At 42.9% G+C, this 22581-nt stretch overlaps 1 protein-coding gene across 4 annotated transcripts in view; it reads right to left on the bottom strand.

The window, feature by feature from the left end:
- Window positions 1–22581, bottom strand: part of EEA1 (early endosome antigen 1) — a 1786886-nt gene that overhangs the window by 1349618 nt on the left and 414687 nt on the right. The gene's annotated exons all lie outside the window — the stretch shown is intronic.

Genomic DNA, 22581 nt, shown 5'->3' with positions numbered 1-22581 from the left:
AAACATAAAAAAGTGGATGTAGTAATATGTCAGATATCATTTTGCAGGGCCAAAGGAGGAAAATTCGAGGTGATCAGGTAATGGCTAAAAGTGGTTGTGTGGCAGAGTTGCTAGCCATAAGGTAAGATAGAGTCAAGTACAGGAATCACTCGGAGAGGGAAGGTTATTTTGTTAATATCCGTGTGCATATCAGTTTGATTTTCTGTTAATGGAACTAGATTTTGAGATTCCCTTTGTAACTCAAGGGCATATTTTGTTTTCAGGGATGTGGCAAGAGTGGCAGGTCAGAAGAAGGAGTTGGATACAACACAGACATTTTTAAGTGCCTATTTTGCCCTAAGAACAGTGAGCAAGGGGTCTACGTCTGGATTACCCTGGGTTACTAAGGGTGAAACCCCAAGTTTTACAAAGTTACAAAAGGTGTGGGGAACCCCTCTACCGAGAACGAACCTGGGTCAAATATGCTGTTCTACGGAATGTCTTCCACTCAGAGGGTCTACAACCATGTTTTAGCTCACTGCACCCTTCTGTGTCTTAGAGAGGCTCAGTTCACCTCACTGATGAGACCCGACTATGCCGGAACACTTGTCTGAGGTTGCTGGTGGTACTCCTGTTCAGAGGAGATTTGCCTTACATTTCGGTGCTGGACTGCCCTTGTGGGTGAGACAAAGACTGATATGCAAAGGATATGTCTCCTCTGTGAAGGGTGCAGTGAGCTAAAACGTTGTTGTAGACCCTTCTGAGTGGAAGAAATTCCATAGAACAAGGTATGTGACCCATGTTCGTACTCAGTAGATGGGCTTCCACATCCCTTTGTATCTCCATTCATGAATCAGTCTTTTGTAGTTAGGTGGTCTTGTAGGTAACACTTTTGTTTAGTTAAGGGTTTGCTATTTAGGAACGACGTTGTTGATGATTTGGAGAGTAGTCCAGGTGATTGTTGCTCTCTTTGCAATGGGGAGCAAGCTAATATGCTTCAAACCTGGTGAGATATGGTTCCAAAGCTTGAGTCCCAAAATAAGCCGAGCTGTTTTATTTTAGATAAATTGTAGTTGGCTTAGTGGGTTTAGACTTTGTGCTAGACAAACTATTGCAATAGTCTAGGTGAGAAAGAACAAGGGTCTCTGGTCACCTCATTTTTATGTGCCATTTCCAAATAGGGTCCATTCTGCTAAGGATGTGGAGCGGAAGGGCAATTTCTGGGTCAGTGAGTCTATGTGGTTGAATAAGGGTTTAGTGTTTAAAACAATACCTACATTCTTTTGCCTGGTCTGATGGGGTGGGTGCTTTAGCTAGATGGGGTGGCAATTTGAAAGGTAGTGATGTAAGGGTTGGGATCCCCAAGAAGATAATCGCTGTTTCAGAGGTAGTAATGCAAAACTGATCTATGGTCAATCCTGGATTCTCTGGCGGAAATCAGTTAAATACAGATTGCTATTAGAATCCAGTTTCAAAAGTACCAGCGAATCATCTGCGGGTAGTTGGAAAGATTATGGGAAGAGTTTGATGATGTATGCCAGGGGTTTAATGTAAACTATATCTAGCAATGGGGTTAAGTTGGAGCCCTGATGAACACCACACTTTCATGGGGAAATTGTTGATTTGAAGTCTCCAATTTTAACCCTCAGTGTGCAATTGTCAAGGTAGTTGGTGATCCACTTCAAGGCAGTACCACCTATTCCCACCTGAACTTTTAATCTTTATAATGGTGTCCGATGGTTGACTGTATTGTAGGCAGCGGATAGATCGAGAAGTACTAGTGCGGTAGGCGTATTGTTGTAAAGTGCTTTCAGAATGTGCTCTTTCTACTCATATTTCAGTGAAAAACAGATTGGTTTTCATCAAGTAGAAGGTTTCGCTTCACTGGTCTGTAGTTTAGGGTATCTGTCTCTGCACATTTATTGGAGGGGTGTTTTGGGAACAGCCTTTAGTGATGTTGGGATGCTGTCTGATGTTTGTGATGCATTACACAATTCTGTCAGTGGTTCCACCACATTAGCTAGGTTTTCCTTGATCAGGGTGGCTGGGCATGGGTCAGATTGTTCAGCTGAATCAGTTAGTTTCTTATTGATCGTAATCAGCTCTTCAGTTCTAATGAATTTTAATTCTAAACAGGATAAGATAGGCAGGCCGACTCAAAAGCATGGCTTCAGAGGCCTGACAGCATATCTTGGTCTCTGATACAGGGGGCGATTAAACAACCAACTACATATCTTGACGAGTCCCAAATTTCATATGTACTCCTTGAAATTGATGAATATATGTAATGTGGTGTAGTGTCACTTAAAGCTTCCACAGATTCTCTCAACACTTGGCAAGGTGATACCAAATATTTGAACCCCAACTTTCCACCGAGTCATGTAGGAACATTCCCTCTGATAACCCTCTAAAGCAGGGTGATTGATGGTACACATGCCTCCCATTTTCGAATCCTACTAATACCAGCTTCAAACCTAACACCAGCATTAGTTCATCGATGAGCTGGAACAAAGCAGGGCTGACTGCGAGGATGGAGTATGAAGACATTGATTGCCATGCATTTATATCTCTCCACGCTATATGTTACCTTTAGGAAACCTAGTAGTCGATTAAATACATAGTATTTAGATGTGATAATGTTTCTATACCCAGAACAGAAGTCCCAAAAGGACAGAGAGATCACTTAGTTGGGTCTCAGGATTTATTCCCTCAGACATAGTAGTGCGGGAGACGGATGCTCAAACATACAACACCCGATAAGCAATTGTGGGAAAGGCCCTTAATTCAGGTTTGTAATGTTTATAATAAAGGCAAACTTAAGAGGGTAGATTCTGAAATGGTAACTCCTTTGGCAAAGCTCTTGGAAAACTAATGAAAAATATATCAGGTAAATGCTTATTTGAGGTAGGAGACTTTGATGCTCCTTCTGAAGATACTAGCACCTACCAACACAGAATTGTACAATCTGACAGAGCTTCTGGGAAATCCTATTATGACCCATTCACTGGGAGCGAAGTAATTTATTCTGGACAAAACAGGAACACTAATAACTAACCGGAATACCTGGCTTAGAACAGCTAGCAGTAGAACCAACTAAAATGCCTCCCTATCAAACATATCACCTTTGGGCGCTGTAATGAATCCAGGGAATAACATTCCCTCTCCCCAAAGGGGAGTTACCTCCTTTGGCACTAGGGAGGGGAGCATGCTATGCTCAACACCCTCCATGGGAAAGGGCAAGCAGGATCCCTGGGGTGACCCCACCTCGCCCCTTTGAGGACAAGCCAGCCCTTAACAGGTAAAAGCGTTACCCTCCCTTGTCCCACGAAGCAAATGTTTTTATTGGATATATGAGGATTGCACCAGACAACTATGGCAATGTTCATAAAGAGGTCGCTGGTATGATTTCTGACCCTTTACTGTTGCCCTCATTGTATGAAATGCAGGACCAATGGACTGTGCTGCCTCCTCTCAGGGAGACAGACGAGGGGAGGAAGAGCAGGAGAGAGGTAAGCAAACCTGCAGAGTCAATATGCAGAGGAGGGCCCATCCTTCTTCAAGGCAGAGTCATGAAGCAGTCCCATGCAGATGGCATGGAGCACAGAGGAGTGAGAAAGCCTGCGGAATGCTGCTACCTGGAACCAGGCCTGGAGCTGGAGAAGGTCGTCCCGCCGACAAGAGAAGGGACGCGAATGCTTGAAACGTGGTCAACCGGTGCTGGCTGGAGCGGGCGCTGAAGCCCCGCCATGAACTGACGGGAAACACTGAAGCCTGCCCACCAACGGGGAAGAGAGAAGAGAAGCCAGAAGCGCGTTGCCACCTTTCCAGAGGAATGCCATTGTATCAGTTCAGGTACATGGTGTCTTCGGGGAACTGTGAGGAGGGCAGACAGACCCGGAAATACCTCAAGCTGGGGTGAGAAGACAAAACTAAATTGCCTGAGGCACCAGATTGCCCGAATCAGGAAGATAACCCATATACCCCAAGCTGGTGTCGGAAGGCAAGAGCCCATGAGGGAGTGAGAGACCAAACGGCGCAAGCGGGGCTGAGAGACCCCACGAGGGTGTGTGAAACCCGGGGCCCCAGGACGGGGAGAGACTCCATCTGGGCCAGAGAGGGCCGCCACCAGATCAATCCCAAGAGCCGGTGTGCAAACGGAGACCCCAGGAAGGGGTAGGAGCCAAATGTTTCGAACCAAGCTGGACAGGGCCCAGCTGTCTAAGGGCATTTGAGAGTACTTTGCTTTGTTAGGATAGCCAGGTATTCTAGAGACTTCACTACTCCCTTGTACACCAGGTGTGAAGCCCAAGGGGACACATTGAACTAATGTGCTGGAACTGTGGACCAGGCCAAGACAATGTCTGGTGATAATATGGCTTTCAACCCTGCAGTGGTGGGGGGCCATGGACGGTAACTGTCTGCTAGCCCGGGTGAAAGCCATTCACACCCCGCAGCCAATCTCCTGAGGGAAAAAAAAAGGGAGACGGGAGGAGCGTGGGACCGGAGTACAAAGCTCTGACCCAGCAGCTAAGTGGGGAGGGTGGAAGGGGGTGGGGAAGGGTATAGGGTTATTTTCCAGGAGAGCAGGGGGGGGGAAAGAGTGTGGACGTGGGAAGGCAACAGGGAGAGGCTCCCTGTTGCCTCCCCACATTAAAAACAAACAAAAAAAGGGCGCCACCTGGGGAAGAGCCTTGGGTGGCTGGAATAGCAGGCGGGAATACACCTGATTGGCTAAACTGTCTTCCCTGGGTGCGAATACTGAAATCATGCTTAGTTCAAGTATTCCTGGGTTAATCCTGAGACAGTCTTAGGTAGCCAGAAACCTGCCAAGAATATATCATTAGGGACAAAGGCCCTTGTGTAATTTTGTGCTGAGATGGGATTCTTTTTTTCTCGTTGTAGTGGTAGGTCTAGGGATCAGGCTAGGGTTTCTGGACGGCAGACACTATCTTGTACGACATCCTGACATGTATCCTTTTAATTAGTATAGGGACCAGAATTGTTGTGCTAGTACAGAGTTTTGGGATTAAAATAAAACCTTTGAGTTTGAACCACAATGATTTGTCCGCCTCCCAATTCTGATTTACCACATTAACTATCTTGTTTGAGTTTTTTTGAATTTGGGACGTTTTAGCAGTTTTTTTCTGGACGCATACATTACAGTGACATATAGTCTTGTGTAAGTACTGCTACCGTGGAAAGACACAAACGGTTGTAACTGGAGGTGTCAAATAATCAAAGGCTCATAGAAGTTGAGATATTCATTAAGAACCACACAATGCCCCTTAACGTTAGAAACTGTCGGGCCTCTTAGCTGTATGCTTTTAAAATCACTGTGTGGCTCCTCCAACCAATCTAGGCAAAAACTCCCAGACAGGGGACAAGAGAGTGAACAAGCGGTATAAGGCCATAGGCACGCACATAAAAACCAAGGGGATGGCACAATATTGAATACTACATTACAAATGTGATTACCCAAAAACAGGTAAAGTTCCCAACTTTTTTTCTCGGGGGATTATGACTCAAAGGTAACTACCATTAAAGAGAAAACATAAGGTGAGTCTAATTACCCCTCTTTACTTTACTCAAATGTTTCAGAGTGACCAACAATTACCAATTAAACAAATACCATATTGATGTTGTTAAACACCATGAACCCGACACCTAGAAAATTGCATATATGCAATTGCATATAAGGAATATTTGATAATTAAATTGATGTGTTTTTGTAATGATTTTCTAGGTGTCGGGTTCACTGTGTTTAACAACAACAGCATCAATATGGTATTTGTTTAATTGGTAATTGTTGCTCACTCTGAAACATTTGAGTAAAGTAAAGAGGGGCAATTAGACTCACCTTATGTTTTCTCTACCTTACAAATGTACATAACTAGTCATAGGAAAAGCAACCATAGTGGATTAAAAGGGGCATGTTAAAGACGGCAGGGCACCCCAGCCTCATTTCTTTTTATTCAAACAATTTTCATGGTCTTTTTAAGAAATAGCATGTTAAGCATTAAACACCCAATTATTTCTCTGTTCATTTCATGATTGTAACCTTCATTGCTTACCAAAACCACCCAACATTCCGGTTTTTCACATGTATCCACCATTCCTCTAATCTTGGCTGGAGTCAAACACAATTTATTACCGATCAAAAGCCAATGTGTTACAAAAACTCCCCTTTTTAAAATTTAGAAATGGTTGCCTTCCCCACATGATTTGCCCCCTTCTATGCACCCCCTCCTCAAATCTCACTATTGCCCTTCCAATAAACTTGCTAACCATGGAATATGTTGCGCTCATAGTCTGACAGAACAGATCAGTTTACATTGCAGCTGGCCGACAGCCGACGACAGGAGACTAAATGACATTTGGCCAACAGTATTGCACGTTAATAACTATTACTATTATAGAGCCGAGTTTCAGCTACCAAAATAATCTCGGCTCTTTGAGGCATCCACAAAGCAATGCAATGGCCAGCTTAGACAAAACAAAAAGTGTTAAACGTCCCTCTTTAGTACCGGATTCTTCATCTTTGCAGTGCCTGTGAAGGTAGCCCCCAAAGAAAAACTCCCACAATTTACTTCATTTCATCACATATCACTCTCCAGAATGTGTTTCCTTAGGACATGTCCACCAGCCCAAAACGCTGCCGCCAAACTCCTTCTTGGTCTGGGAGACAAGGACCACATCTACCCTGCTTTTTGCAACCCTTCACTGGCTCCCCATTGGACAAAGTGCTACTTTTCAAATCCTGTGCATTACCCACCAGGCAGTGCACATGACCGCCCATCTTACATACAAGAGAAGATTAAACCGTACCTCCCATCTCGCACCTGGAGGTCAAGCACTGCCCTACTAGTGATTCCAGCCTCAAATTCAACCAGGATTGGAGGGTCCGTCTTCTCAGCCTTGGCTCCGACTCTGTGGAACTCACTCCCTCCGCACATTCGACACACCCAAGAATACATGGCCTTCCGCAAAGCTCTAAAAATGAAACCCACCGACATTATGATTCATGACTTCAACAACATTTCTCTGGAAAATTCTACAGCCGGCCGACTAATGTCACAGCTGACTGACAAATGTCCAGCCTGGCCTTTAGCATCACTGCCTCAGTGTGACCACGTCGGTGTGAGATATCTCCTGTTCTACAGCCATATATCCTCGCTTTACCGACACTGCAACCCACCATAATCCACAACCAGAGACCCAGAAAATGGGCTCCAAAGACACACAGTGCTGAGCCTATTAATAGTGACCTCTGACCGAGCAAAACATAATTTACCATGGTCCTAGCTGTGAATCTACCTCAGAGTGATGCTACTGCGAAACCCGAGAGCGACCACTGCCAGCTCGTCGAGATACAGAATGTAATCCAGGAACAGTGGGCTCCTAAGAGTAAATCATCCACTCCAGACACTCATCTCCCCTACCGCTACGCTCACTCTCTACTTTACACCAACACAAAACAGAGAGCAGCTATACCCCTTGATCAATTTCGGCCTAGATGCACACATACAAACAATACTCCATGAGCACCTCCACATCCTGCTATAACGCAGCTTTACCCCAAGAAAGAAAATTGGCCTAGCTGCACACAAACGTCCTAGACAAGCCTAATGCCACCAGAATGCAGTCTCAGAGATGAAACACCTGACTGTACACATTCGACTGATCTCTCACTATCACCCCACCTAATGTTAGGATGCCACTACCATCAGGCAATCACACTTGCTGCATACATATTGAGTGCACCCAAGCACCCTATACTACTCTACTCTCTCGACAGAACCGGACTGCGGTCCCCAAGGGCGTTCAACCCACAAGCGCTTTGAGATCATATCACTGATATATAGGGCGCTATATAACTGCTCAATAACAATAACACGTATAACAGACTCCTCAGCTCCAATTTCAACTCAAATTTGTTTAGATGAACTGGTATTATAGGCCACCTAATTACGGTTTTGTATCCTATTTGCTTGCATTGAGCAAAAAACATAGGCCTCAACCATCCTCTTCTACCATTGTTCTGTTCCGTTTTGCACATCTAATGTCATGACATGTGTACGCGTAGGATTTACAGAACTCTAGAGAGCAATGAAATTAGACATTAATGCCTGAATATGATTTGATTAAAGTTTGAGTATGAAGGTCATTCTGTGACCAGATGTACTGCACCCTGTTAGTTCCCACTCAAAGCAAACTCTTATCTAAGGGTGGCAAGGTCATTAGCAAACAAGTTGAATGGCTTAGTAGATGAGGCTTATGTTAAAAAATTGATGAATGAACAAGGAGTACCAATGGTAAAAAGGGATGATATATGCAATAGTTTTCTGAGATTTTACTCGTCATTATACACTGAAACTCAATTTCCTACATCGGACGAGCTGGAGGACTTTTGAATAATTTTGAATAATTGATTTGCCAAAACTGACAAATGAGCAAGCAATTACGACTGATCAACCGATTACGGAGGACAAGGTACTAAGAGGCATTGATCAACTTAATGTAGTTAAGTCCCCGGGTTTAGATGGCCTACCAGTCGAGTTCTGTAGAGCTATTGGACCAGTATTAGCGTCATTGCTATGTACTTTATATAATAGCTTCATGACGGAGGGAGTTGTGTCCATAGATGCAGGAGGCATGTATTACAGTTATCCCGAAACCTGGTAAGGACCATACAAAGTGAGAACTACAGGCCAATATCATTACTTAACGTTGATGCAAAAATATTTACTAGGATATTGGCCAATCGCTTGAATTTATGGGTTGGAAGATTGATGGAGCATTCGCAGGTTGGATTCATGCATGGGAGGTATGGATATGGTCATATAAGAACAATTATAGACTGGGCTCGCTGACGAAGAAGTGGAAAATATTCTGCTGATCTTTATGGACGCTGAGAAAACATTCGATAGAGTGAATTGGGAATTTCTGGATCACACGCTTAAGAAGATGGGCTTCGGGGATGCTTTTTTGAGGACTATCAAAGCTTCGCATTCTTCGATTAGTGCACTGATATGGGTAAACAGAGCTGTCTGCCTCGTTTCTGTTAACCAGGGCTACTAGGCAGGTGTGTCCGTTATCACCTCTGCTCTTTAAACTGGTGTTAGAACCTTTCATAACTTATATTAGACAGGAGCAAGAAATACAGGGGCTCATAGTAGGGGATAAGGAATTCAGAGTATTATGTTATGCGGATGACATATAATTTTGGCTAATCCACTTAAGAGTATAATTGAGGCGGTAGGTTGTTTGTCGGGTCACAAGATCAACTGGGAGAAATCAGTGGTGTTTCCATTAGATAGTGCCCAGCCATGTAGTGATTTGAGTTTATGGAACTGTCAGTGGGCTATTGAAGGTGTGAAGTATTTAGGGGTCTATTTGGTTCATGATTTGAAAAAGATAGTGGAATCTAACGTAGCTAGTATAATTGAGGTCATTCGGAGGGATAGATTGAAGTGGGATCATTTAACACTCAGTATTTGGGCCAAGGACAATGTAATAAAATTGGTGCTCTTACCCAAGATTCTTTTTATCATTCAATCTAATCCGCTTAAATTCACTAAGAGGGTAATTAGAAGCATTGACAAACCTTTTCATGTTTTTTTATGGGGTGACGGTAAAAAACCTAGAATCCCACGGTATGTTTTAACTCGGCTAGTGCGTGGGAGGGGGGGGGGGATTTGGATATCCGATTCTGGAGGATTACTGCAAAGGGTTTGTGTTGAAGAAAGCTGCCTTAAACTTTAATGAAGAAAATAATGGTATGCCTTTGTGGATGATTATAGAAAAGTAGACCTTTCGGCCATATTCATTGCGAGATGTGTATACAATGGGGAAAATGCAGAGTTTGGCTGCTAAATTGTGTACAACGGAAGTAACTGGAGAGGCATTGGGATCTTTCATGACTAATGGAGGAGAGAATATATGGATTTATTATGAGGCATCATTATGGCACAACTTCGGTTTGCAGATTAGAAATAAGACTATGTTGGAGAAAAGAAGAGTAGACCTTATTAAAGGTATTTTGAGGGTATGTGATGTGTGGAAAGATGGACACATGATCCCATTTGATATGCTCAGAACAAAATTTGGTTATGGGATGAGAGAACGTGGTCGTTTTGTAGAGCAGGAATCTCTGTTCACACAAAGACAGGGAATTGTTAAGCGCACCTATGAAGGATAGGCCGACAGCTTGCAATATATTTTACTCTTCCCCATGTATGGTATCGACCTACCTGAAGTTGATGCCAATGGAGTGTTCATGTGTGAATTCATGGGAGAATTTGAGACAGGCATGGGTGCAGGAACTGGGCAAGGATATAACTGAAAAGGATTGGGACAATTTACTAAGAATTGGCACAATTTCTAAAATGGATCTGTGTTTAAGATGCATACATCAAAGGGTGTTGTGCCGTTTGTATTGGTCACCAAGGAGGATGGCCAACTTAGGCTTGATTAATGATGATTTGTGTTGGGGCTGCAGTCAAAAGGGGGCACCTTATTTCATATACTATGGGGCTGTCCGAGAGTGTGGGATTTTGGAGTGAAGTTCTGAATAGTTTGGATAATATATTGGGAGTAGGTGTCAGGAAACCAGCTCTCCGTACCACCAAAGATTATTCTAAACATGCAAGTTCCGATTCCCCGAGATCTTTGGAGCCGAAGCGTTTCTCTTTACGTTTCCAAAACCTTCGACAACGCTGGGGGTTGCCTTGGAAACGCTGGTTGCCTGAGCACGTACGTGCACGTCTACGGCGTGTGTGACGTTCCCCTCATGGTCACGTGACTCTATAAAGCTCCGCCCTGACCATTGAACGCTGCTTCTGAATTTCCTCTTTTGGAGCTCATCTTGTTGTTACCTCTTGCCTTGAACTACGACCTTGTTTTGTCTTACGGATTGATTTCGGACTCCCTTGGCCTTGGCCTTTGATGCCTGGTTATCCTTGACCTCGGAACGAACGACCATTCCTCTTGTCTTACGCTAGTTTGCCTTGTCGCCTCGGAACTCCTTTTTTTTGCACTTCCTGATACACTCGACCATTCCTCTGTTTTTGTCCACGGTCCATTTGCAAGCACGAACTCTCTTCTTCATCTACACGGAACTTGTTACACGGAAAACTCATTTTGGGAACTTGTCACAAGGAACACATTTACATTGGAACCTTATCACAGACTTCCATTCCTCTACAGGCGTCCGCGTGCCGGCGGGTACAGGTGTAGGTTGGATTGTCCTTATTTTTGGAACCACGCTCCTCGGATGGACTTCCTTTCTCTTCTGGTTTTCCCACTTCCACTGCTGGAACACTTCACGGACAAGCACCAAGACTGGTTTCCTGGATATCTCTGGCCCTCAGTTTGACTTGCTATCATTCCCCAGAAGTATCCCTTTACGTGAGTACTTTGGTTTGCTCAATCATGGTTTTTTCTCTTGTTTGTGTCGTGAACAAGACTCCTAACACTGTGTTCTCTGTCTAGGCAGCTGTGTTCCGACTCACTATAATCTTCCGGGCAATTCCCCTTCCAAAATAGTTCTTTGGTACTATTGGGAGTTGCATTGTCAGGAAGATTTCTACGGCTACACTACGCGCTCAACTGAATCCCGGTCTCACCACCAGGTCCACGTGGGCGATTCCTCACAGTAGGGTTACCTAGATCACCATATTGAACAATTTTGCTTTCAAATTCTGGGAGGAGCATGATAGCTAGAGAACATAGTGGGTGGATTAAGAGAGTTCTGGTGGTAGCTGCTAAGCAAATTTTGAGTGTCTGGATATCGCGGACAAAGCCGGATGTGGAAGGTTGGTTGTCGGATTTACGAATCCTGGCCAGTTATGAGAGAGTGATGTTTAAAAATCAGGAACAGGATGGAAAGTATCTAGAGATTTGGGGACCTTTTGATGAAATGTATGGTTGAGGCAAGTGTCTTAATAATGAAGTTGATATGACGTGAAGGGTAGATGGATAATAAGAAACTTTGTCTTTTTGTCTGTTAGTGTTCTGTTTTGTTTGTGTTGTCTAGCTTTGGCTTTTCTGCTATTGTGTTGTGCTAATGTATTGAACTGATTATTATAGACAAGATTAGGAAATGTTACAGTTAGTATATTAATTGGATGAGTTGGTGTAGCAAAACATTAATGGTGGGAAACATTTCATGAATGATATGAATATGTTCTTATTGTATTTTCTTAAAATGAATAGAGTTTAAAAAAAAAAGACCTAAAGTTATTATGTTCAAAGAGATCGGTAATCTGGTACAATCTAATTGCACTTTTGTAATTGTTTTATTTAAAGTGCATATGGTTAAATAAAACCTTTAACACTCATAAGACAGATATTACCAAGCCAAATAATATACATAAATTGAATGCAACAGATTTTACACAAGTCAATCCATAACATTCCATAAAATTGTGTTAAAATACAGTCAATAAAATGACTACCAATAGCAAGAAACAAGGACAACTTAAAAAAAAAAAATGTAATTTTTCTGCTTTCTGAAGGTCGCACATAAAAAAAAAGACTGATTTATTTTGATCGATTTTGTGCGGCCCCCAGCAAGTGGGAAAAGGACATGAACGGGGGCTTTTTTTGTAAATTCGAGAGGGTTTCACACTGCATGCCTATTTCCTCCTCACCGCCCGCCCCTACCATGAGGAGTTACACATGAAATGAGAATAGCTCCTTCTATGATGCTCGCTGAACTCAGGACATGCAGTTACGATATGTCTGGCCGTTTCTACTGGACCATTACAGTGTCAAAATGTTCTACTATCAAGAGAGATGCCATGACAAGCACCAGATGTTAAATAGCAGCCTCATGATGCATCGTTTGATTTTTACATTATTTGTTTTAATACATAACCTGCTGAGATGAAACAAAACTTTGCAAAACATTCACTGCAATTCCTCTTACTGGATAAAGCCTCCAAGTTATGTGCCTGGTAGCAATCCACGGCTATGCGTTTCAGTTATATAATATGGTCCCAAATATCAATGTCCAGAGGAATCTCTAAGCCAATATCATCATGAAACTGCAAAGAGAAATAGAGGTCCTTACAGGCTTCATTAAGTAAGGCAGCATCAGCATTAAGGTCAAGGAGCCTGCATAGGGAGAGTGTTTAAGTACAATTAACTTTGTGCTACTTTCCAGAGGGTAAGTAAGGAAGTGAAACCCAACTTGCATTGAATTGCCTTTCAATCGACACAGTTTTAGGAATGCCAAGGCAGGGACGCCATCATTTCCCCTCGAGGCAATGCAGCCACGATACATACGTCTCGGGTAAAGCGTCCAAGCAGTACAAGTTGCCAGAAGTTACTGATTTTGTACAATTTAAGGTAGCCCTCAGCTGACTGGCCACCTTTCCTAGTTGGGTAACTCCTAATAACACCAAGCTTTTTTTGTAGCTTTGGGTGACAAATGATCTTCATAGAACAAGGAGAGTTAGTAACCGTATGCCAAGGTAGACATATGATTTTACAATTTCAATGGTTTCACCATTGAGTTTCCACTAAAGTCTACTCTTCTTTTTTCCAATAACTAGTACCTTGTTCTTTTAAATATTTAACTTAAAGCTATTCTGATTGGAATATTCATACATGGCTGTGAAGATCTCTGTAGGCCAATGTTAGGAAAGATTTCGTAATTGTAGGTAATTTTCCTTCCATGTGGCAACCCCTAAACTTTTTGCTGTTGTTTTTCACCTTGTTCTTGACTTTGCCAGAGAAGTGCAGCCTTCTGCTGCACTCCTCTGGGCTTTCGCTCCTTTTCTTATGGGGAAACTGACATGCCCTTAAGACAGTCAGTACCGGGGAACGCTGTTTCCCGTAGTTTCTTTTATCATGTTGCGGCTTTAGTGCAACATGACACAAGAGGGCACTGTAAGCTAAGTTACAGCTCTCTTGGGTCTCTAGCCTTCTACAGGCCCTAGATACTCGTTTAGGATGGTATTTGATCGGTGCAAGTAATTCAGGGACGGGAATGGTGGCAGCGATCGTTTCTTTGTATTTTGAGCTCCTTTTGGCGTTCTGAGCACATTTTTCGCGCTGAACCCAAAATGGTGGCCTGGCTCCCAAAATGGCCAGACCACGAGGCTCCTTTGTCCTGTCCACTGACCGTCTTGCTCCCTTCACCTTCCCCAGGTCGAGCCGACCCGGGGCCTTCCTTATTTGGGCATGTACTTTCCCGCGAAACACGGATGCTTTCGCGGGCTTCTACATGTCTTTTGTGTGCCTCCAGGGTGTGGGCTGGGATGTCTGGTCCCAATACACATCCTGGGTGCCAGAGAGTCTAGGGTAGTGTGAATGCCTGGGACCACCGTGGTCCGTGATTGGTCCACGAATGGTGTGAGTGTTGATGAGCAGATCTCCCATTGGGTCCCCTCCGTTTTGGCGCGAAGGGAACCGTGGATAAGAGGGGGCTGGAAACACCACTACCATGTCGATCTCCTGAGTTCTCACGAACGAAGGAATACAGGAGCCGAGTATCCTGCAACCAAGAGGCTGGACCGAGGAATCGCTGGTGACCCGCTGAAGGACTCCTCCTTTGCACTGCTGTCGTCCTGTGAAACACTTTCCTCCTTTGATCGTGAGTAGTATAGCTAGGATCTGGTCGCCCTCCTGCAGTAGCCCATTGCTTTTCCCCGCTGTGTAAAACAGCACCCTTTTGTCCGTACTCGCGCTCTGCTTCTGCTCACTGTGGAGGCTGCGCTTGAGTCGCGGAACCTGTTCTTCTTCTGTTGTGCACTAACCCGAACTGCCTGACTTCCTCCGAAGAGCTTCTCCTTTTGCCCGTTGGCACCAGCGTGTGCAGGTACTTTGAGCACAAGGCTCCACTCTTCGCAGGGCTCGGACTTCCATCTAGTTAGGTGCCTCTGAAGGCGAACTGAGTCTAAAGCATTGTATCGCACTGCCTGTTTTCCTTCCCTTGCAGGTGGACTACACATTTCGTGCATATAACGCTTGCGACTGTCGTATTTGTATATATATTGTTTTGATATGGTATGTGTTGGCTTAATATTGTGATATTGTGATTTTCTCGCTACGGTCATTGTTTTAAAGGCCTTAAAATAAATGTGTATATATTTTTGATATAACAACTGTTTGGAGTAGTTTGTAAGTGATCTTGCTTTGTGTGCTCATTGCGGGCTTTCAGTCACCCTCACCCCTCTTGAGACCTAGTCTTGACCGCCGCGATCGCTACCTTGATTGGTCTGGCTCGTCCAGAGGTTACCCTGTTCCAAGTAATTAGGTTGGCCTTCTGAACTTCTGCGCCACCAGGACAGAGTTCAGAAATCCGCCTTAACAGCCAACAGGAGTCTTATCAAGTAGAATGTGTCGTCAGCATATAAAAGCCAGGGGGCAAATTCTTTGCCAACACGTGGTGGAAAACTACGACAACTGGCCAGAGTGTCATCCCTATTGGCTACAGAGATTATAAAGAATTGTGGGTGATAACGTAACCTTGTTTGAAGCCATGGTTGGTGTTATCATCCTAGAAATGGCGCACTCGAGATTGAGTCCGATTAAGACAGGTATTCTCATGCATTTGTTTTACGAATATAAGAAGAAAATGGTCAATGCCGCAAATTAACAGTTTATCCCACAATCAGTGGCATACAACACAGTCGAATGCCCCAGAAAAACCTATGAAGGACAAATACAGTTTTGTGTCAGGATGTCGATAGGTATCAGATATGATATGCTGGAGCATCCAGATATTATGGAGTGTGCCCCTACCTTGCCAAAAGCTGGTCCGTTTTTTTATTAGGATTGTGGGACAAAGCCCCAGCATTAAGCACGCTGCAAGGGCGCTGCTGCCCATGGCCGTCTTGGTCCCGGGCGCCAACGAGTGGAGTGGAGCAATGCTGGAATACTGCATGCTGTATTCCAGCAGATACTTGGTGGCAGCATTTCTCAAACCTGTGTAGAAACCATAACGCAGGGCAAAGCCAAAATGCTAGGCCAGAGCAGTTCTCAGAGTAGGTCTCCAGTGTGGAATCTCTTCAGTTTAATATAGCAGAAGTCTGAAACGCTATATAGTCTCTCTATCATAGCCATTAGACTGGGTGTCGTCCCAGCCTCTTGGAGAGATGGGTCAATTGTAACAATTTATAAAAAGGGGGGCAGGGATGACCTTGCTAATTACTGGCCCATCTCGCTTTTAGATGATGTGGGGAAGATATTTGCGAAAACAGCGTTGTCCCACTTGCAAATCTGGGCGGATGAGAATTAAATAATAAATGATCTCCAGGCAGGGTTCCAAAAACATAAGAGCACGGTCAATCAGGGTTTACGGTTATTCCAGTTGATCCGGAAGTACACTACGCTTTTCAAAATGAGGCTGTATGCTGCATTCATGGCTCTCAGGACTGCTTTCAACAGTGTTTCAAGGGAATCTTTGTGGCAGATCCTAATTGGTAGAGAAGTCCCGCATGAGTCCTTGCCCCAGACCTTTTAATATAGAAATCGATGAGGTAGTTAAGGCATTGGTGCAGAAGAGTTTGGATAGTCCCAAGATGGGTCAGGGTAGTTATCCTGCCTTATTGTACACAGATGATGCAGTAATTATATTCACCACTCCCCAAGGCCTGAAGGTAAACTAGAATATAAATTTAGAGAATTGCAAAGAACTGGAATTACAATTAAAAACTGTAAAAACAAAAACCATGATTTTCAGGCCACAGTTCTCAAAATATTGGCAATTGGACATCTTTGTAGCGAAGGTTAAGTTGGAACAGACCTTATTTTATGGAAATCTTGGAAATAGAGCACTGCGGATGGGCCAGACAAGTTGCAAAAGCCTGCTGTACTTTGGGAAAGTACAGTGGGGCTACAAATTCCTTCTTTAAAAAACATGGAAGCCCTGCAATTTCCCTGGCACTTGAATTATACCAGGCAATTCCAGCTTCTATCTTTGGAGCGGAAATGTGGGGATATGAAAGTCACCATTCTCTTGATAGAATTGAAAACACGTTATTGAAAAATCTGCTCATGCTGCCACAGAGCTCACCTGCAGCATTGCTGTATTTGGAGAATGAAATTGGTCCAATAGGGGGTCTGATGGCTCTGTAGCCAGTTTTCTACTTAGTCTGGTGGGGGCAGTATTCCCTGCACATGTCAAAGCACAACTAATAGGATTGGATGAATGTGAGCTATGGGAAACCCCTGAATGTATCGATAAATTTGCTTTACCGAGGAATAAGAACTTAGTAGCCATAAGGAATCGAGAAAGAATGATAGAGGCTGCTATAAAGCTTAAATTTGGCTTAGACTATGTAGATGGTAAAGCCGGTTATGGCTTTCAGAGTTATCTTGACTACATGTGTCCGGCTTCTGAAAGATCTTTGTAGGTCCGATTAAGGATGGGACTACTTCCTCTGTTTAGCTTCACGAAATCTTGGGGTTCGGGAGGTCGGAGTGGGGGGGGTTCGGCTTATGACCCTTATGTTATGCTGATATGGAAACTGTTGCGCACTTTGTTTTTTTGTGGAAAACAGAGTCTTGAGAGGATATTATCCAAGGCCATTGCTCTGGGAGTCCGGGGGACGTTCCACCAGGGAAGCAGTTTAATTTCTGCAAGGGTATGAACGTGGACCAAGTTGTATCCCCAGTAGCCCTTTATATCCATAGGGCTTGGTTGGACAAAATGAAAATGTGGGAAAAGAGGGAGGAGGGTGCACGTAATTATGATGTAATGATTATGATGTTAAATAAGATTGCTTTTCTCTTGTTTTCATGCGATTCTGAGAAGCTGCAAGCTTGCTCTCCTCTAGTTAAGATGACAAAGAGCTGTGCTATTTTAATTCGATTACATCTGTTTATAATTGATGTACAATGTTATTGCAAATGAAGTTATTTTTTAGTCTTAAGAATGGATTGGGAATTTATGATTTTGTTTCAATATGTATCTTTATTCTTTACTTTATGGTTTCAACACTGAATAAAGTATTTAAATGAATGAATGAAAAAGAGTTGGTGCCAACAGTGCACCTCTGATGAAGGCTTCGAGACACATCTATCATTCCTGACCATCTTCTTGATTTAACCGAACCTGAAAGTGAGTAACGATGTGGAATTGCATTACAATTTTTAATAAGCCCAGTGGCAAACCCTATTTCGACAATTTCTGCCCCAGTAAATTCCTGTTCACATAATCAAAAGCACCTGTCACATCGATACAAACAAAATTAACTGAAGGATTATATATACCGGCTGCTGCAGTAAGTGAAGCAAAAGACCATTTAGTGATGCCTGCATTTCTTTCTGAAGCCGGTTTGTTGTTTATTGAGCCTTCTTTCTTTTTTTGTTCAATTGTTAATATTGGCAAGTAGCAGTACCGCAAACATTTTACTCGAGCAGTCCATCAGCTCAATGGGACGATAATTCTTTGGGGCTGCTCCGCCCCCCTTTTTATATACCGGAATGAGAATGGAGTTTAGCCATGAAGTCAGACTGATGTTAGTTTCAATTATTGTTTCAAACAGATCCAAAAGTAATAAATCCAACAAAGTTGGGCATTCTTTCCGTACGAGTACTGAACATCCATCTGGACCCATTGCTGATGATGGTCTGGCCTTCTTTATAAGTGCTGCTATATCTTCAAAGCAGATGGCATACTTCCTGTTGTCTGAATCTTTACACCTTAAAGTTGGATACTTATTTTTTGTTAATGCATAGTACGATTTACAGTACTCTTCCCAAATCTCCAAAGAGATGGGATTCATTGAAGGTCAGCCTGTGAGGCTATTTCTTCTTTCACCAGTTTCCAAAACAGAACTGAATGTTTGGTACTTAAAGTATTAAGCATTTGTTCATTGCACCATCAAAGATGTATGTGCCTTTAGCCAATTTATTTTAACACATACATAACATTTAATTTTATTATCGCATATATTTTTTTTCTTGCACTTTCTGCCTCAACATTTTCAGGTTTTGTCCAAGTTCAGACTTTTTACCTTGAATATCCGTATCAATTATATTTGTGTGACTTTGGATACCCGCAACTGAGTTTCCATATTGAAGGTATGTTTGGGAGTGAAACTTTTTTTGATATCGTGCAAGACTAAAAATGTACCCTCGGCAGAATCATCAGGTGAATCATCTATCATCCTCCTCCATCACTGAATCCCATCATCTTGGGTAGGTTCCATTTCATTATGTTATTTTGTAGCATTCACCATGTGGATTGTACAACTTGTCTTCGAGTGCTGTTGGTTATCCTTCCAATTCTCCATTAGAGGCATCCAGATTTACCCTCTGTATATTTGTGCTGTTGAGCCTGAACCAGATGAATCCATACAAATAGAATTCAGGTCTCTTGCTATAATCAATGAGGGCATGGGGTCACCCGAATGGGCGGTTAGCAGAACGATCATCATTCAATATATCACTCATTCGCAATGCTTCCAAATGAACCGGGTTCCATTAGACATTAATAAGTGAAACGTTCACAGCACTCACTGACAAAAGAAGGTCAACCATCAATATCTCTGAAGACATCATGAAGTACGAATCAGACAAGAGATATCAATTTAAACAAAATAATATGTATTAACTTAAATGTCAGGATGGTTGAAAGCCTAACTTGCCCTATGCGAAGGAGGGATGTCCCTGCCTGAATAAAACTAAGGACAGTCTGAGTCAAAGAGTTCAACTTAAAAGGCTGTCTGTGTCCAGAACCTATCCTTGCCCTCACAACTACAATAAACCAATGTGTAGGGATGTAAAAAGTCAAAAGAAAACAGTGTTCAACAAAAAGTTCTGAGCTTCTTCCAGCTCACAGCTTTCTCTCAGCTCCCTTCCCCAGGTATAAAATAGTTCCACAAAAAGTCTTATCTTTTCCAAGTTCAAGATTATATGGTTTTGAAACAATCCTCTGGGTTCCCTTCCCCAAGTACCAAGCGTCACATTTCAAAGCACAAAAGAAAGAGCATTGAGGTTCCGTACTGAAAGACAACAAAGGTAGTTCATTAAGTCTCAGGCTTCCCTTCCCCAAGTCTTGCATTTAATCATAGTTCAAAACACACACAAACGAAAGGATCATAAGGTCTCAGGGTTCCTTTTCCAAAGACTTGTATTTTATCACAGTTTAAAGCTCACAAAAGAAAGGGCTTTGTCTGTCCTCGTTGAGCTATGAAGGTTCACTTCACTTCTGCTGCCAGGGGTGCAACATCTGCTCCATAACCCCTCAGCCGGCTTCTCGGCTATGGGGAACAAGCACTTTGATTGAAAGGGAAAGGGCCAGCCTTTCCACCCGACTGCCTTATCCACCGCCAGTCTGCTACACGGAGCTCCTGCTCCCACGTCAGGCTGTCCCAGACCACCTCTCCTTGCAGTCCCCAGCCTCTTGGCATGCTGTGCACCACAGACCTTCCCACAGTAGTTTCCTCCAATGGCTCGCCTCTCTTCCAACAAGGTGCCCGGCTGATCACCTCCTTTTATACACCTGCAACCCTCTAACAGGTTGAAGGTGGGCTCTCTCAATCAGCTTTGCCGAGCCATGATTAGGGGGACATGCCTGACTGTCACACCACCTTGCAGGCAACTTCTTCATCCCAGTACCAAAGTGGTGAAAGTGTGTGGTGTTCATTACTCTCAATTGCCTCTTACTTGTCTCAGTACTGTGAAGTGTCCCATATGGTGAATTGAGGGGAGCAGAGTTAAAATAACCCATAACACTCAGGGGAGGGTTAGCTTGTTCATCACTAGGAAAAGGGGGATTCCATGTCTCGCCTGAGGCCATCCCACACCCAATCCTCAAGGACCCTCCACCCATGTGATCCACCCTTGCTTCTCCGTCCCCAGGGTCAGGATCCAAAAGCGATGGTTTTTCCCTGGCCGCCTGCGCAGACGATCTAAGGGGTTTAAGAGTGAGAACAACCCCAGGTTTCTCAGATACCAAAGCATGCATCCTGTGAATTAACTGTCCTAGCTCCTAAGGAATTCCTAATTGCGGTAATCAGGCCCCTGAATGGTCTATGATGGCCCTGTTGAGCTTTTTGTAATATGGTGATAAAGCAGTCTAGGTATGGAGTTTCGAGCAGCCACACTTCCTGCAGGAAAATAATATCAAAGTTCTTTAGACAGGGAAATGAAACATGTGGCTTAAACAAGTGGGCATGGCATGACCCCTGGTATTCCTATTAGTAATAGGAACTCCCGTCCCCTGCACACCTCTTAATATTGGAAACCAGATCCAACCAAAATTTTAATAAATGTCATCATTTTCACTAGTTTATGTTTTTTGGAACAGCTAAATTTGTAAATCATTTTGTTTTGTAATTCTTAATTAGAAAGCAAGTTTCAATAGACACAGTATTATACGAAAATTATTATTTTATCCACATGATATTTTTAGAGCTTATTTTCAACAAAAATCAGAGTTCAGTTCACTCAGTTACATAAAATACAAAACATTCTTGATATGGAGCTCTACGCGTTTTGAGAGTATGCCTCTCTTCTTCAGGAGCAATAACTATTTCATTAAACACAGTATTTCCTAATAATGATAATTCAGCAATCCTCCAATTAAATATAAATTTCAACAAATAATTTCTCTTCCAAACACAAAACAACAGTGTTTTTCTTTTCTTTAGGACTTCAATTGTCCATTTCGATGTGGAATGATGGAAACGTCATCTTATGAAACAGTTCTCATATGTTCTGAAAATAATAATAGTGATATGTGTATTAGATAATGGTTAAATCAAATCGTCACTATGGTGTTAGAAGGATAAGTATGCTTATTCCTACCTGAGTATTGTTGTCAAGTCCTGTGTGTTTCCAGATTCTGTAATGCACCGTGTGTCGACGTGTTGATCCACCGTAATACCTACTCAGCTTACATTCTATATAAGGTATAATATGTGTCAGGCTATAAAGACGCTTTTCCAATTCTACAAATTTAAATTCAAAAGTCAGTGTGTTACTTTTGTGTTGCTGTAGTATCGGGTAATAGCGATGTTAACAATCCCAGCACAGAAGTCATTTCCAGTTGGTTCCCGAAAAATCTACACGAAGAATAACGAGTGTAAGTGTTTTGAATGATCAACTACATATTACTCATTTTTAGATGCTGGTCCATCCACATTCTTACCTATGTCAGTGATTTCCTCGCCTCAAAAAGATATATGAATGATTTCCTCACCTCAAAAGACTTGTCCTACAGCTTTCTCGCGGGTAACACACCTTTCACTCGCTATCTATGATTATTTAAAGTCATGTGACGTGTGATTTACTGTCATGTGACATATGATCTCCGTTACGTAATGTCCTAGACTTCTGGGAGTTGTAGTGCCCACGGACCTACAAAGACATTTCAATCTCTCACTTTGTGGCACATTTTGTCCCACACCAAACTCGTGTGGTTAAAAACCTCTAGCTGTTGGGAATAGTAATGTTCAACGAGTGGATATGTCTGGAAGCACTTACGGGCATGAGTTTATTTGTAGTCAAGAGGTATCTATATCTAATAGTGTATATAGAGGTAATTCTGGGAATTGTAGTCTTTTATAATGGATGGTATCTCAACACACATTAAATGTTCGTTTTGTTTCACCAATGTGTAGTTTAATAAGCTGTCTTTCCATT

The sequence above is a fragment of the Ambystoma mexicanum genome, chromosome 12, assembly GCF_040938575.1.
Source record: "Ambystoma mexicanum isolate Mex_15411 chromosome 12, UKY_AmexF1_1, whole genome shotgun sequence".
Lineage (NCBI taxonomy): Eukaryota > Metazoa > Chordata > Amphibia > Caudata > Ambystomatidae > Ambystoma > Ambystoma mexicanum.
Note: the sequence above shows the minus strand (reverse complement) of the source record. Positions and strands in the feature narration are given on the sequence as shown.